Source organism: Lissotriton helveticus, chromosome 7, assembly GCF_964261635.1.
Source record: "Lissotriton helveticus chromosome 7, aLisHel1.1, whole genome shotgun sequence".
NCBI classification, from domain to species: domain Eukaryota; kingdom Metazoa; phylum Chordata; class Amphibia; order Caudata; family Salamandridae; genus Lissotriton; species Lissotriton helveticus.
In genome coordinates, this window is record NC_136068.1 from 1,802,684,588 (window position 1) to 1,802,698,951 (window position 14,364).

The following is a 14,364-nucleotide window of genomic DNA, read 5'->3' on the forward strand; positions in this document are numbered from 1 at the left end:
AAATACAATAATGTATTTGATGTTTTCTGTAAAATATTTTTGATTAATCCAGCAGACCTAGCATTCAAGCTTATTGGTTTATCTTATATGCAATTTTGAGTATTATAGTATGTATGAATGTTGTTGTACGACTGTGATATGATTGACCTATGAATGCCTGGTGATTTTTTATTGCCCGGTTTTGTGTCCTTACTTTTGATTTGCCATTTTGTATATAAATTGTATTGTGCACTGACAGTGTAAAGTTGAAAGTTAAAATAAATATACTTTCCTAAAACTTTTTTGTAAAATAAAAAGCTATTGAATAGCATCTCCCAATTTTGATCAGGAGTCTTCTTTTGGTAGAGAACCAGTGTCTTAAAATAGATTATCAGTATTGGCATTTTTTCTCTGTTGTTCTGATTACTAGGCTCAGCCTTACTGATTTGAGCCAACCCCAGTTGCTCTTATGCAAGACACCTATGGCATTCACGTGCAATACAAATCAATATCCGTATAATGTAACCCAGTGTTAACGTAAAGGAGAGCAAGCCTTGCAACAGTTACAAAAGACTGTAGGTTATTTCCATTGCCAGTACATGTCAAACATTAAATATACATATCCTACTTTTTAAATACCATACACCGTGCACTATGGGAATTTAGGGAGTAACTGGGGTGATTTAATTATTAAGCATTCAAAACGAATGTTTATGCCTGCCAAAAGGTTTACTTTGCCAGGTTGAAATGGTAGTTTGAAACTGCGCATATGGTCTGCACTGGCAGGTCTGGAGACCTCGTCTACAGGGCTACTTTAGTGGGTGGCACAATGTGTACTGCAGCCCACTGGCAGCATTTAATTTACAGGCCCTGGGTATGTGGAACTATAAACTAAGGATTTGGCTCACAGATTTGGCAGGGAATTTCTCCACTGTTAAAAGCCTGCAGTTGCCGTATTAAAGAAATGTCAAACTTGTGCAAAAAGGGCTGACATGTTTCTCTCTATTCTGCTCCATTTGTGATACAAAATATGCCATGGAAAGTTTGCCCTACTTCATAGTACTAAATAGTCTTTGCTTAAGGAAAAACACAAGAAAATAGATCATGGTGCTCTTACTAAACGTGCATAATAGATTTTACTGCTAATGCATAATTTTACACGTGCCTGAAATGTTAATGAAGAATGACAAAATGCACCATTTTTGCTACTGATTTTGCTTCAAAAAGAGTCCAGTCTTCTTTTGTGTGCGGATATGAAAAGCATCCATTATAAATACGATTTTACATAGGACGCAAAAACGATGAAATGTATTTTTGCACCAGTGCAAATCTTCAGTAGGTTGGCCCAAGATCACAGGTTTCACTATGGGTATGTGGGAAAGCTGCACTAGAGCCCCTCAAAGGCCAGTACATAGCCTCAGTAAGATCCTTCGTACTCACCTTCACTCATTGCAGCATACATGGCCTGCTTTAGGGGACAGGACCCTTTGTGTCACATTATACTTACATTTACCATTGCTCACAGAGGCTCTTTGTCAAAGGGAAACTCTAGCGGAAACTTCCGCATACATTTAGCATTTTGGCGGGTTTCCATCAGAGTGAACTTTACATTGCAATGCAGTGAGACGAGTTGCACAATACACAGGAACGCTTTGTACAGGGGAAAGGGCACTCAGAAGCCTGGAAAGAGGGAAAAATGTAAAACCTCACAAAACCTCCCTTGCATGAAAGAATCTTTGCCGCTCAAAGACCCCCCCTTCGCCCCCCACACCTACTCTGTCACGTACCCCACAACTCAACTCCTAGGATGAGCCTGATGCTAACGACGAAAGCTTATTTGCTCTCATTCCTCCCGAGTCGGAGTGACACCGGAGCACGAGGGGAACTTCCTGCCCTTCAGAAGCCCTCCAGGTAACCCGACAGGTTTAGCTTGTTGTTCGCCTCAACACATGTTGTGCAAACCCACACCTCCCTTGAGGCCTGGGGCACCTGCTGTGCTGTCAAGAAACTCCTGTCGCGAGTAATTGGCGCTCATCTGAAACTCAAGGAGGGACAGCAGGCGAGTTAGTTCAGGTGACCACTTTGAATCACGTAACATGGCCCAAACCTCTCATTTTCCCAGGTCAGTAATAGGTGTGACACAGGTGAGGTCTCTCAAAGGGGCTTCTTAACACAATTCTGTGCAGCCCCGCCCCCATCAGGCCTCAATTCAGCCTCAGACTTATGAATAGGAGCCCCACACTATATTCTACTACAAGCAGGGGGTGGGAGGGGCAAGCGGGGCGAGGTTCCATTTTGTGTTTCGCCACTGGTCACTCCCAGATGTCCTGCGGCTCTCACGGGCCCCTAGACACTCCCAGCTCTCATCAGCTCTCACTGAGTCCTTAGACCAGTGGGGGCAGATTTACGAATTCTGGCGCATCTCTGCAAATCAACAAGGATGCGTCAGAAAAGATGCGACACACAATTCCCTCCCTGCGCCACTACGAATGCGTCGCATTTACAATGCAGCACACCATGGCGCAAGAATAGGGCGATGCGTGTCGCATCCTGTGGCGTAAGAGCTGCCCATTCCTGGAGTCGTGTCGCAAGCGTGATGCGGCTCCAGCAATACTCAGGGGCGCCCTATGCCTGACATGCTGCATCACTCCTTACGCCTGCTTCAAGCAGGTGCAGGGTTTTGACTTAGTATGGACATAAAAGTGACTCAGTGAAATCTTGTAGATTTCACTGCGTCACTTTTATGAGGCGTTCCTGCGCTGGAATGTACACCCTGAAGCAGGTTTCATGTGGCTCAGGGCTTTACAAAGTGACACATCTCCCTAGATGCATCACTTTGTAAATTAGGTGCAACATGGCGCATGGTTTACACCCCCGTAAAGTCACAGAAGTTACGCAACATCGGCGTAAATGTGGCGCATGGGGCTTGTAAATCTGCCCCGTGGTTCCCAAACTTTTTTGACCCGTGCATCCCTTGTCCATTAGCCATTATTAGCTCCTTTACATTACAGTTTTTTTTTTTGGTAACTTCTTTTTAGCGGCTTGCATACTGTATCTTTTTGAAAGAATCTTCACGGCCCTGTGCCTGACTCAAGAGGGAGCTCTGCTGATGGACTGCATTGGACGGCAACCATTGGCAGAGCCACCTGCTTGGGTTTAATTTGTTAATGGAGTGGTTCTTAACTTGTAGTCCGAGGACCTCTGGGGGTCCATGAGGCCTACTCAAGGTGTCAGCGACTGTTTAACAAAAATAAATATTATTAAAATTAATCAATTAACAAAGTACGGAAAAAAAAAAAAATACAAAATCGAAAAAGTGAAAACATTTTCTATATTTGCTTGTAGGTTAAATACGATATTGCAATATGTGCATTTGTTTGGTGTATATTTGTTTTTGCATTTTTATGTTTTGTTTTGAGGTTCAAATCACGGAAATTGCCTGGGCCAGGAGTCCCTAGCTTACAATAATGACTCCGTGGGGGTCCTTACCGCCTAATAATGACTCAGTGGAGGTCTCCAACTTCCAATAATGACTCAGTGGAGGTCTCCAACTCCCAATAATGACTTAGTGGGGGTCCCCGGCTTCATATAATGACTCATTGGGGGTCCCCGGCTTCCAATAATGACTCCGCGGGGGTCCCCAACTCCAAATTATGACTCAGTGGGGGTCTTCAACTTCCAATAATGACTCAGTGGGGGTCCCCGGCTTCCAATAATGCCTCATTGGGGGTCCCCGGCTTCCAATAATGACTCAGTGTGGCTCCCAGCTCCGAATAATGACTCAGTGGGGGTCTCCAGCTTCCAATAATGACTCAGCGGGGGTCTCCAACTCCCAATAATGACTCAGTGGGGGTCTACGGCTTCCAATAATGACTCAGTGGAGGTCCCCGGCTTCCAATAATGACTCAGTGGGGGTCTCCAACGTCCAGTAATGACTCAGTGGGGGTCCTGGCTTCCAATAATGACACAGTGGGGGTCCCTAGCTTCCAATAATGACTCAGTGGGGGTCTCCAACTTCCAATAATGACTCAGTGGGGGTCCCCGCCTTCCAATAATGACTCAGTAGGGGTCTCCAATTTCCAATAATGACTCAGTGGGGGTCCCCGGCTTACAATAATGACTCAGTGGGGGTCCACGGCTTTCAATAATGACTCAGTGGGGGGTCTCTAACTTCCAATAATGACCCAGTTGGGGTCCCCGGCTTCCAATAATGACTCAGTGGGGGTCTCCAACTTCCAATAATGACGTAGTGGGGTTCCCGGGCTTCCAATAATAATTCAGTGGGGGGGGGGGGGCACACATGTCAAAAGGTTAATAACCGCTGTGCTAATGCATTCAAACACAGCATGTAAACAAATTATGGAATAAATGTTGTTTGCCTTTGTTAGCACATTAAAGACAGGCCTATTGACTTTTCCAATGCTGGTTTGCTTCTGGTGTCAATTTTTACTTGCCTCTGTCCTCTGTGTCCCCAGTATTTGCTGTTTAGCGGAACGGAAAAAAAGAGGTACCACCTACATTACCAGGACCAGTGACACCTTCTATGAAGCTGTTGGATCAATTGTGGACGATTTTGGACTTATTGCACAAGGAATCAGCAGACATAGCTCCCCCTTTATAAGAGATTGTTAAGTAGTCAAAACTCCAGTATCAAGTCACAAAGCACAACCCTGTGCAACTTAGTTTATATTTCAAAACATTTTACATACAAGATAGTACATAATCGCATAGTTGCATAATTGACATATCTTATGACCCTTAGGACATGATTTAATTCGTGTGCATGAAAAGGTAGTGCTTGTAAAGGTTTACCACTGTATGTTACGTAGTTTGGCATATACCAATGTCCACTTACTTCTATGATTTTTTTTATGTGGCTTCCATGGACAGCTGAAAAGAATAAACCTGCCGCAACCAGCTTATTTTTCTTTTAAAAAGTATTTCAGTTATAATAAAGTTGCAGTTTCGCTTAAAGAAGTGAGCATCGATAGTAGAGAGCAGTCACAAGTAAAACTTCCTTCACTGTGCTGAAGATCTCACAATGCTAATGTGTAGTAGTGTAGTAAGGTGTGGGATACGTGTTTTGTACATGCGACCTTATATTCTACTGCTCTGGCAGAATTGTAGAGTGTACTTTCTCCTTAAGCATTCTCCTGTTCCTGGGTGTGCCCATGGAATGCTTAGTATTCTGAGAATCTTGGGGCATATTATCAAGACAGGTGATAAAATTATCGCCGTTTTAGCGGCAGAAAACTGCAGCTAAAGCGGCAATATTGGGCTTGATAATATGCTCTATGGAATTCCAATTGAAGCCCATGTTAAATGTGAAGGACACCTAACATGGGCTTGAATTGGAATTCCATAGAGCATATTATCAAGCCCCTTATCGCCGTTTTAGCGGCAGTTTCTGCCGCTAAAGCGGCGATAATTTTATCGCCTGTCTTAATAATATGCCCCATTGTTATTTGAATTACTACTGTCGTTCTTGAACCGTCACTGGTGGGGGTAGCGTTAGCTTATTGTCTGCACAACCCTGTAGCCCAGGGGTCTTAAAACAGGGGGGCCTCCGGTGATCCCAGGTGTGGCTTTGGCCAAATGAAGCATTATGCTCTGAAATGGGCGATCACTAATATATTTTGCCATTTATGTCCGAGCTGGGAGTATGTGTCAAAAGTGAAGGGACTCCAAATATTCTTCAAATACCCAGTCACCCACCGTGGGTACTTTTAGTAGATACAATTTCATAGAATAATTGTGAAAAATTCAGAGAGGGGCCAGGTGATTTTTTTCCTCCTGTGGGTGGAGGGGGCGCAGCAATAAAACGTTTGAAGACCACTGCGGAAATAAACTTACTAGAAGAAACTCTTTGCTTCCAGCGTTTTAATGCAAAATCCTATTGCACACAAGTTGTAACTTGACCTAAGGGAAATGCAAAGTGCTGCACCATACCAGAAGTTTATTTAACAATGTCTAACGCTGCAATCTTCAGGGCAGTCTGCCCTGCTCCTGTAAGCAGGCACTATGTCAACTGAAACGTACATAACAGGTGTATTATGTCAAGTTTCACAATGTTGTCTTGTTTTATAGCAAGCACTGTATAATATAATGAAAATAAGCAAGCACTATATTCTATAATGAAAATAATGAAAATATAGAAAGAAGATCTGAACTCCCACAGTTAAAACTACATGTCTTTTATATTAAAAACCATTTCCAGTGCCTTGAAACAATATTAAAAAAAAGAAAATTATGATTTATAAATACAGGTGGGTGTTATATTGTATGTTTGGAAGGACATAACTGTTTTCTGAGAGCCCCCAGGAAAGACCTTTCATGAATAAGAGTTTAAACTTTATGGAGAGGTAGCAAGTGCAGCACCTAGCGGGCACCAGGCGAAGGTCACCCGGCCTGGATTCCAGAGGCTGGTGTAATACATAATGGACTCTGCTCATAACTGTGACTATGGCGCCCCTAGTTGGTTTTGGTGGCCCACTGGTGTGCTGCGGTAGACACTCCCTCGGCTCTCACTGGCTCCTTAGACTCTCCCAGCAATCCCTCAGCTCTCACTGAGTCGCACCGCTCCCTAGGCCCTCATTGAATCCTTATACACTCTCAGCTTACCCTTGGCCCTCATTGAGTCCTTATACACTCTCAGCTTACCCTTGGCCCTCATTGAATCATTATACACTCTCAGCTTACCCTTGGCCCTCATTGAGTCCTTATACACTCTCAGCTTACCCTTGGCCCTCATTGAATCATTATACACTCTCAGCTTACCCTTGGCCCTCATTGAATCATTATACACTCTCAGCTTACCCTTGGCCCTCATTGAATCATTATACACTCTCAGCTTACCCTTGGCCCTCATTGAATCATTATACACTCTCAGCTTACCCTTGGCCCTCATTGAGTCCTTATACACTCTCAGCTTACCCTTGGCCCTCATTGAATCCTTATACACTCTCAGCTTACCCTTGGCCCTCATTGAGTCCTTATACACTCTCATCTTACCCTTGGCCCTCATTGAATCCTTATACACTCACAGCTTACCCTTGGCCCTCATTGAATCCTTATACACTCTCAGCTTACCCTTGGCCCTCATTGAATCCTTATACACTCTCAGCTTACCCTTGGCTCTCATTGAGACACTCCCAGTTCTCCTTCGGTCTGACAACAGACACCAGCATCTATTACTATCTAAAATGGCTGCAGTGGCTGCAGCTCTATGTTATGTTATGTTTAAGGTTCCCTGCTTTCCATTTTTGCAAGAAATTAGAACGTACGTGGCGACTACTCCATAAAGACAAAGACAGAGACAGATATAAAAGCGCATTAATAGCATACCACAACAACATCAAAAAAGCGTGAAAAATCTACATCACTCAGCAATTGGAGCAAGCTGGCTCCAACTCCAGGACTCTATTTAATATAGTTAGGTCCTACTCTAACCCCAAGGCATGCGACACATTCTGAGGCGCTTTGCAATAATGTTGCGACGTATCTCACCCAGAAAATAGATTCTATTTATCAAAATATTATCTCGGCCAACACTATTTCCCCCCCCACCACTATCAACACAGCCGATACACAGGACACTCCCAATCTACTTCTTTCCTTCCCCCATCTCTGTCCCATGGAAGTCATATCCCTTTTAGACAAAACCCAATCGGGCTCTCCTATGGACATTATACCTGCTAAGATCGCCACCAAATTCTCCGTCCAGCTTGCCCCCCCCTATCTGCTCCATTCTCAATAATTCCCTCAACATTGGTTATCTCCCTCCTACTTGGAAAGATGCCCAAATCATACCCCTATGTAAGAACCTCAAAGCTTCAATCACTGACTGCAGCAACTATCGACCAATATCTCTTCTTCCCTTACAGACAAAGCTCATTGAAAAACACATCAACAAACACCTATCTGAGTACTTGGAAACTTCACAACAGCTAGATACTTCCCAATCGGGGTTCAGAGCCAAACATAGCACCGAATCCGCCCTTATTGAAGTCACTGATAACATTCGAATGGCCATGGACAAAGGTCAAGCAGCACTTCTTGTGCTGCTTGACCTATCAGCGGCATTTGATACTATCTCACATCGGATCGTACTGGAGAGACTCCAGGAGATAGGCGTTACAGGGCTGGCCTTGAAGTGGCTCACCAGCTTCCTGACTGACAGAATACAGACTGTCACTATGGGTACCTTTAACCCCTTCAGTGCTGCGCGAATTTCGCTGCAGTGCTGAAGGGTTTAAAAGCGTATTGGCTCATGACGGAAATGTTCCGTCATCAGCACCGGAGCACCGACGCTGATGACGGAACCGTTCCGTCATGAGCATGGAAGGGGTTAAATCTGCCACGACAAAAGTCAGCAAGGGGGTCCCTCAGGGCTCCTGCCTTAGCCCAACCCTTTTTAACATTTTATGTCTCCCCTCTTGCCAGACTGATGAGATCATTAGGATTCACCCCCATTTCATATGCAGATGATACACAGCTCCTCCTGACATTCGACAAGAACAATCCCGACACCGAACTTAGGTTTTCTGAAGGCATGAAATCCATTGCCACTTGGATGCAGACGAACTTCTTACAACTTAATGCTGGCAAATCGGAAATCATGTTGTTTGGAGGAGCTGAACCCTGTTGGACACCCACCTGGTGGCCGGACGAACTAGGCATTGCCCCTTCCCCCAAAGAAGCGGTCAAAAATCTCGGTGTCAGAATCAACCGCAAACTGACCCTTGAGACGCATGCTAACACCACGGCGGGCTCTTGTTTCTACATCCTTGGCCTTCTGCGCAGGATCTTCCCCCTTCTCCCCACATCCACCAAGAAAACGCTGATGCAGGCCTTAGTACTTAGTAGACTAGACTACTGTAATGCCCTCCTGTTTTCAGCTAACAGAGATTCCATTAAGAGACTACAGGTAGTACAGAACACTACTGCCCGCCTCACTGCCGACGCCCCTGCCAGAACACCCTCAGCACCTCTCCTGAATCAACTCCACTGGCTCCCCATACTAAAGAGAGTAAAATTCAAAATAGGCTGTCTTATTCATAAAGCTCTCAGAGGGCAAGGGGCACTGTATTTGACTAGCAAACTGGCCCCCTACTCCCCCACATGCTCACTCAGATCTAGCAATGAGCTTCTGCTCACCATCCCTAGGATCAAAAAGGCGCTCAGTGGAGGCAAAGCATTCTCTTACCTGGCCCCAGCGTTTTGGAATGATCTGCCATTCCATCTACGGGCCTGTCCCAATCTGGCCCAATTCAGAAAGATGTTAAAAACATACCTCTTCTAACCTTCTGGTCTTGTTATTTTGTCTAGTCCCAAGCGCTGAGATACCCTCATGGGTGATTCAGCGCTATACAAATCAATAAAACATAAACATAAACATAAACATTTTCATAGATTTGAACAGATAAATATAGACCGAAAAACATTTCTTTTCTTGTCTGTATTTATTTTTATATGTGGATCAAAACGGAGATTGGGTTGCTTTTTGAGTGGTTCTAAATACTGTCTGCCATGTCTGCAAGGCCAATATGTGTGATGATTGATAGTTAAGGGGGGTAAAAAAGAAAGGATTTTTAGTAAAGAGGCTTAAACAGCAGTAGATATGCACAAGATGTATTCTGAAATGTGCATATTTTCATATGAGTGCATTGATTTATCTTTTACAGGTGTTCATAGCATTAAAACCTGGCACGCATTCAAACTTGAGATCATATTTATCGGTTAAATAAGAGGCACAAAGGCAAGTTGTTCCAGGCTTTAGTAGTGAGGTTGGAAAAAGCACAACCGCTGGATAAGCTTATGCGGTGGGTGAGTTTGAGTAGGAGTGTGGATTAGAGGAGGTGTTTGAAAGGTTATGCAGTTGTTGAGGTATGTGAGGCAATGTTGTGTAAGGTTTTGTATATGCATGAGGAGTTTGAAGACTGCTTGTTTTGTGGATTATTAGCCAGTGGAGCTCTTGAGGTGTGAGTGATGTCAGTGTGGGGTGGGAGGTTGATGGTGAGCAGGCTGCTGTGTTTGTATGGTCTAAAGTGTCTGTTATACTTGTCCCTGCTGCCCAGCTTAGAATGTGTGATGCAAGAGCCTGCTAGAATGTTCAGTGTGGATGTCTGGCAGTTGAATGTGGGCTGAGTGGCAGGAGGCCACTCCTTTTGGGGTTTCCCTTGTATATATCTTACCTATCAACTTACCTAAATAAAGGAGCATCAAGAAAGTACCTGGACTACCTGGCATTATTTACAACATTTTTGGCGACATTTTTGGCGAGACAGAAGAGCCAACAGCGTGCAGAAACCGAAACTTTTCAAAACTGAAGAATCCACAGGCATTAAGGAGTGTTGAACTTGTGAAGAGATGACCCAGGCAGTACAAAACAGAAACAGAAAATTTTAAAAAGGTAAAAGACTTTCTATATTTACATGTGTTTAGCCAACTGGCGCTAGGAAACCCCACCAGTGACCAAGAGATCGGTCGCCCCAAGAATCAATAGTACCAGATCAAGCCAAATAACTAAATTGCCACCTTGATATAAACTTTCATGGCATTTGAAAAACGCCTTTAAATTACAGCGTTTTAACAAAAGAATTACCAATTCTTTCATCGTGAGCTCGTGTGTGTTTCAAGCGTTTGTAAATCAAATTGCCATCTGTTAACTGTCAAGCACTTGGTCTACGACCTGCACTCAAGAAAAGTTTCCGTTTTAAAACAAACTAACTGTATAGTGATTACTGAAGTGAATTAATGCTGAAGTCAATTAATTGACACCAACTGCGCGTCCTTGAGCCAAAGGGAAATGTCTTTGTTGACTCTGCATGAACTTTCAGGTTAAGCAAAATGATTAAGACCAGCAGCACTGTTTGAAAGGAAAGATTAATTCACGGAGAATTATTCGGGGGCATAAAATCGAGCCTCGGTGGAGGGTAATGGGTTTTTGACAGTTGATGTTTAGCAGCAACGTGGTTTGTTTATCTTCGGTGGGAAAAGACAATTAATCGAGTCTATTTCGACTCAAAGTGAAATGCTAATATAAGCGCATGAGGTGACAACAGCTTAAATGTCACGCGATGGGAAATGCGTGTTTGAAGACGGTAAATGCGCTACTGAAAATGCGCCACATATACATTTTATTTGCCATTTCAAACACTACAGGCGAACTGCGCAATGCGTAACTGTCACTTTCTAAGGAGAAGGGCTCGAGGAACACGAGCAACCTACCTCTCCTTGTGACGTGCTGCCTCCTTGGTCTACGCTTGCACGTTTAGAAGCAGTGACGTGCCGAGAGCCGCTCAGTCCTGCAGGATATACGTGCCTCCATTTCAGAACTATCTTTGTTTGGGAGCGCTACCACGGCTACATCTCTTGTACTTTACGAGTTCGTGAAGAAGTTTTAATGGCTATAGGACCTCGGGTGAGACATCGCTCACCGGAGCTTATTAATTGCTTTTTTCTTCAATATGTACAATTTACTTCTGTTTAAATGATTCTGTGAAGGTGGCGGTGGGGGTTGTGATTGAAACTAACTACTCTGGGGCAGATTTATGATGACTGGCGCATCCCCAGGGATGCGCCAGTCATCCTGCGCCGCTGCTCTGCCACCCATGGTGCGCCGCATTTACAATGCGGCGCACCATGGGGCAAAAACGGCACAGATGCGTGACGCATCTGTGCCGAAAATGTGGCGCAGTGCTGGAGCTGTGTCGCAAGCACGACGCAGCTCCAGCAAGGCTCGGGGGTGCCCCATCTCCACAATGCTGCGTCAAGACCTACGCCTGCTTCAAGCAGGCGCAGGCTTTTGACGCAGCATTGTCCTGAAAGTGACTGAGTGAAATCTTATAGATTTCACTCAGCCACTTTTGCGAGGCGCACCTGCCCCGGAACGCCCACCCTGCGCCGGAACGCCTCCTGATGGCGCAGGGCTTTACAACGTGACGCATCTCCTAGATGCATCACGTTGTAAATAGGGCGCATTGTTTGCGCCGCCGTTGCGTCAAATAAAGTGACGCACCGGCGGCGCAAGGCCTTCATAAATCTGCCCTTCTGTGTTTAAGTTATGTGCCCTGTGTTTTGTGGGGTTGAGAAAGGAGCTAAGTACTCTGTGTTTAGTTAAGTGCCTTGTATTTTGTTCCTAGGATGAGCTCATTCTTTAAGGTTATAGGAACTATGTACTTAAAATGTCCCAGAGTGCTCTATTTCTTTTAGGTTATGTAGTGATAAGTTTAATACTTACTTGATGTTAATGGAGCTTCCAGTCTTCAAATATTTTACATGGAGTTTCTGGGAGTTTAGAGTTCCACCCTTATACATGTTTTTATTGAGTTTCTGGGAACTTAGAGTTCCACTTTTAAATGTTTTATTGGGATTTGAGGGTACTTGGGGTTCCACTTTAAAATGTTTTATGCAGCTTGAGGGAACTTGGAGTTCCACTTTAAAAAATTTAATTTTGAGGAGTTCTGTGGGAATTTGGAGTTCCACTTTGAAATATTCTAATTTTGTGGAGTTTTGTGGGAACTTGGAGTTCCACTTTGAAATATTTTATTTTTGTGGAGTTTTGTGGAAACTAGGAGTTCCACTTTGAAATATTTTATTTTGTGGAGTTTTGTGGGAACTAGGAGTTCCACTTTGAAATATTTTATTTTGTGGAGTTTTGTGGGAACTTGGAGTTCCACTGTACTGTTACGCCGTAAGTTGGGACCTTTTTGCCTCTTACTGACCTGGCCAGTTGGTTTGTTTGGTTTTTGGGTTGAGTATGTGATGCGTGGGCGTGATAGTGTGTTGGTTGTTTCTTTGTGTCAGTAATGTTTGTTTAAGGAAGGGAGAAGGTGGTATGAATGTTATTTATCAGTTTGCATGATTGGTTTGTGAGGATGTTAAATTGCTAATCATATCTTGTTTTACATTTATGTGGAAATTGCGTGATGTGACTTGCTATCTCATTTACTCTCCGCAATTTCTATTCATCTCTCTCGTTCATCAAATCAAAGAAGGGAGATGTGTTATACTTGTCCCTGCTGCCCAGCTTAGAATGTGTGATGCAAGAGCCTGCTAGAATGTTCAGTGTGGATGTCTGGCAGTTGAATGTGGGCTGAGTGGCAGGAGGCCACTCCTGGTGGGGTTTCCCTTGTATATATCTTACCTATCAACTTACCTAAATAAAGGAGCATCAAGAAAGTACCTGGACTACCTGGCATTATTTACAACAGTGTCCTCGTCAGTTTAGCATTTATTACGGCATAAGTGTGTTGCTGTAGGCTTGGGTGACAGGTTCTTCGTGTGTTGGTGGGGTGCCATTTGAAGATCTTCTTGAGTGCATGGAAGCAGGAGATGGAGACTGCAAACACTTGGCTGGTCATGGTGAATTGGTTGTCGATTACTATTCTTAGGTTCTTTACATGGGTTGCCCGAAAGGGTGTGGCTCCCAGTTTGACAGGCTACCAGGTGGAGTCCCAGACTGAGGTGTCTTTGCCAAAGATCACAACTTCTGTCTTGAGCTTGAGGCAGTTGTTTTTCATACATTGAGTGAATGTGGTCATGCAGGCAGAGGAATCTATCCGGGTGTTTGGCATTTTGTCCGAGAGGAAGAGTGAGCTGGGTGTTGTCAGCGTACTATATGATATGGATTCCATGGCTCTGGATGATGCAGCGGACTGGGGTCATGTAGGTGTTGAATAGTGTGGGGCTGGTAGAAAAATGTGGTTAATGGTGGAGGGGGGTTTGAGCCCTTCTCAAGCAAAAGCCACAATCCTTGTCATGGTGAACCACAAAAAGTCACTAAATTAACCTGTGCTTAACCCTCTGATAGCCTGGCACAAAAGCAGCCACATTTAACTTAGAGACAATATGTAAAGTATTTATGCAGCGCGTAAAAAAGTAAAAACACAACACAAGAAAAAACCCATATCAACTAAAAAAAGTTACATTGAATACATTCATTAACACCAAAACTAAAACCATCCAATCAGTAGAAAAGTTCTCTTGGAAGGTCAGTACTCACTGAGGCAGGGAATTTTTAACATTTAACATAAAAAATTGTGCCTAAATGATCAAAGTGCTAACCTCTGACTAATAGTCACTTGAGACCAGTGGCAGAGTTAGAAGTTGTGGCTGACAGCGATTGAGCACGGTTCAGATACATGAAGTGGATCAAGCTAGATGTCTGCATACCTTCAGAAATTTTGAAAAAAAATGTATTGAGATGGTAAAGTTCATGGGGCAAGGCAGGTGGCAGTGTCTGAGAAGGAGACATTGTCACAGGGAAGAAGCTGGACGAAGTCGCAGAGAACATTTCTTCGTTCGGACTAAGGGCCTGATTACGCCAGTATCCCGCTCCAAGACTGCCAAACCCATAGTCAGTCCACCCGCCGGATTATGAGC

At 44.1% G+C, this 14,364-nt stretch overlaps 1 long non-coding RNA gene across 1 annotated transcript; it reads left to right on the top strand.

Moving 5' to 3' along the window:
* Positions 1-11,656: 11,656 nt before the first annotated feature.
* On the top strand, positions 11,657-13,162 carry LOC144767722 (uncharacterized). The gene is made up of 2 exons (XR_013598325.1): positions 11,657-11,962; positions 12,011-13,162. It is a non-coding gene; the product is annotated as an uncharacterized LOC144767722 (long non-coding RNA).
* The last annotated feature ends 1,202 nt before the right edge of the window (positions 13,163-14,364 follow it).